This window comes from Coenobita brevimanus, chromosome 4, assembly GCF_032717465.1.
Source record: "Coenobita brevimanus isolate Jiangsu-jjx chromosome 4, ASM3271746v2, whole genome shotgun sequence".
NCBI lineage: Eukaryota > Metazoa > Arthropoda > Malacostraca > Decapoda > Coenobitidae > Coenobita > Coenobita brevimanus.
This window is the reverse complement of record NC_136957.1, coordinates 24,938,473-24,942,013: the sequence shown is the minus strand read 5'-3', so window position 1 is coordinate 24,942,013 and position 3,541 is coordinate 24,938,473. Positions and strand designations below refer to the sequence as shown.

General features: G+C 36.8%; 1 pseudogene; it reads left to right on the top strand.

Annotated features, from left to right (window-relative positions):
- The first annotated feature begins 1,856 nt into the window (after positions 1-1,856).
- LOC145397059 (5S ribosomal RNA) lies at positions 1,857-1,975 on the top strand (annotated as a pseudogene).
- Positions 1,976-3,541: the final 1,566 nt, after the last annotated feature.

Sequence of the window (3,541 nt, the reverse complement as noted above, 5' to 3'; positions counted from 1 at the left end):
ACACCGAGCTGTGGGCAGTGTTTTACTATACGTGAAAACTAGTCTCCACCCCCTTGTGCTATCCAAACCCAGTATTACCAACACAGATGCTAGTTAGGTTCAAATGAGTATTAAATTGCGTAAAATACAGTAAATATATATACAGGATGTCTTGTCTGTCGTTCTCCAGCACAGTCAACTGACTCAGATGAAAAACTTTATGAAACCTCTTGTCGTGAGGATATAGTAATTTTTGGTGACTGATCTACCAGTAACAAAGTGGGATGAACTGATAACTGCACACTCAGGAGAAGAGTTTTACATGAATCTTCAAGAAAGCACCCTTTACCAACAAGGAGAATACCCAACGAGGGGAAACAATATCTTAGACATCATCTTAACTACAAATGATAACCTAGTTAACATCAAAATCGGACCTGATTTTAGCTCCAGCGATCACTGAATTAGTGTATACAGTTCAGTATTACTAATGAAAAAGCGAAAGAAACAGAGAGCAACGAAAAAGTTTCAGACTATCGTAGAGCGGATTTCAACAGACTCAGAGCACTGCTTACAACTATGAATTGGAAACAAATGGCTGAAACCGATGACGTAAACCAAACATAGGAAATTTTCTCCAGAACTTTAATGAAGAAGTAAAGTCATGTGTACCACTACATAACAGACGTCCTGCTGGTAATAGTAAACCAAATGGTGGTCCAGCGAAATTACAAGTAGCTTAATAGCCAAAAAACATGCTTAACATAAACATAAAGTTACACAAAATAATGATGATAAATTAGAGTACGATAATCTATGCCGCATATCGAAAAGACTTACCAAACAAAGCAAGACAGCACTGGAGATCCACGCTGATAATACATGCCAATCAAATCCTAAAGTATTTTACAGTTACATTAGAGGGAAAAAGGTTATGACTACATTAATTGGCCCTCTAGAAATGAACAACGACAAACATGCAGAAAATGAGGTTGGAATGGTGAACATTCATAACGATTACTTTGTATGACAGTAGAAAACACTATCAGAAGCCTAGTGTCACCCATAATCCAAGGAAATAGCAAAGTTCTCAGCAACTATACTATCCACAATAGCGATATCCTTTCAGCCATAAATATGGTAGTACAAACTTATACAAAGCCCCTGGCCCTGATAAAATATCACCGAGATTTCTCAAAGAAGCAAAAATTAGTTACTGTTGCCTCTCTCTGTCTTATATAATAAATCACTAAATACTGAGAAAGTCCCATGTGAATGGAAACTAACAAATGTAACACCAACTTTCGAAAGAAATATGTCGCTTCCAGGAAATTGCAGACCAATCAGCTTAACATCAATAGTGTGTTAAGTAATGGATAATATCATAACAGATAAAAGAGTTAATTGATAATTTCATAAGAGATAAAATAGTTAATTATCTAGAAGAAAATAAGATAATTAAAGCCTCACAGCATGGATTCAGACATCGACATTCATGCTTAACTGACTTACTGGACTTTTTCCATGATGTTTACTAATCATATGATGACCCAAGAGTGGTAGATATAATTTACCTCAACTATCAGAAAGCATTTCACACTGTTCCTTACAAACGTCTCGTAAGTAAAATAGAAGCCAATGGAATAATAGAAAATATGCAAAAATGGTTATGAGACTGGCTTTCAGACCGAAAACAATGAGTTGTGATAAACGGAAAGGAATCAAAATGGCAGATTAGTGGTGTTCCCAAGGCTCAGTACTCCGACCATTACTTTTTGTTGTCTATATAAACGACATAGACGAGGGTTTAAATTGTAAAATGTCCAAATTTTCAGGTGATACTAAAATAACCAATAAAGCAACTTCAACGTTCCAGTGGCAGCAGTTACAAAATGTTGAGTACACCGCTTCCCGTCCGATCAGCGAAGTTAAGCAACGTTGGGTCTGGTTAGTACTTGGATGGGTGACCGCCTGGGAACACCAGATGCTGTTGGCATCCCTACGTGTCATGTGGGGTTGGTGGAGGATTAGTGCCCCTCCCTGTAAAACAATTAACTCTAAGCCCTTGGCCACCCTGTCTGGGATACATGGCGTCTGGCAATGAATGAATGAAACTTTGGCAAGCTGGGCAGAAAAATGGCAAATGAAATTCAACATAGAAGTACTTCATATTAGAATTAACAATGTCCATACGAAATACAAAATGAATGATATCCAGTTATCAAGTACAGAAAATGCAAAGGATTTTGGTGTGAAAATATCAAATGACCTAAAACCGAATAGGCAGTGCACTGAGGCGGTTAAAATTCAAACAAGTTGGGTTTTATTGGTAGAACTTTTGAGTTTCAATCGGGAAAGGCATACTTGCCTTGTACAGTCGCCCCAAGAAGTGATGGCAGAGTTTCAGATTGCTTCGGTCACTCTGCAGTGCCATACGTTCAATGAAACAGTGAATATAAGGTAAATATTCAATGCCTTCATCACTTCATATCAAATAAAATGGATATTATATCACGCCAAGAATGATGTAAAATGAATAACAGGAGGCAGTGATATATTAGAAGTTAACACTTATATAGTTGCCTTTCCCGATTTGAATGATGTGAAATGTATTACTCCGCGCGCGGTGGGCATTAGGCCTGTAACTCCGTGTTCCTGATTTATTTGTTTCCCATGTTTTCAAATACAGATGCTCTAGTTTTGAAGACCAGTTAAGGAAAATTCTTGTGACTGCAATACACTGCCTTATTTTCAAATGCTATGGTGATGAAACAGCAACAATAAGGATGCCATAACAATGAAATTATTATTCGTAATGACGCCCTACCTGCGGTAGCAAGAAGACCGTACTGCCTTTTTTTCCGTCTTTCGCCAATAATAATTATAATTAGCAACTTTATTCCCAACTGATGCAAAATTATTTTTACTTGTGAGGAGGTATGACAGATTCTGCCTTTTTCTCTTACACTAGGCAATAAACAAGACCAAAACATGAGTTCATAAACTTTTGCATTGCAAAAGCACGCACTCAACTCCATCTTTTAACCTTAATATCTGTCTTTTTAAATAAACTGTAATGTCCTGCTGAACAGAAAATGCAGATTTGGAAGTTTTGAACTCAATGATTTGTTTATGAACCTCTGCATTTTATTACTCTTGCTAATCGATTATGCACTGAGGATATCAGACTATGACAGAATTTGGCATTCTCCAAGGAGCTCCGACTCTATGCAACTTTCGAGGTTCTTTTTTTATACTTCTATCACCGATAGCCCTCTGGCATATATTAAATAATCCAGAATTTTTTTTTGATGGAAAACTGGCCAAAGGCAGTGTAATAACTTCATATCTTTGAGTAAATGTTATCTCCTTTCGTGCGTGTTATTCAAAAAATTTAAAATAGCTTACTGGCTTGCGCCGCCTTCCCGCTTTCTGTCGTCGTCCACGGAGACATTGGAAACGGAAATAAATGACTTTAAATTATTCCCTAGTATTGTAAGGGAAATTATTTTATAAACAATAATTATTAATTTTAATTGTTTTTTGAAGCACCCTTTTGTTC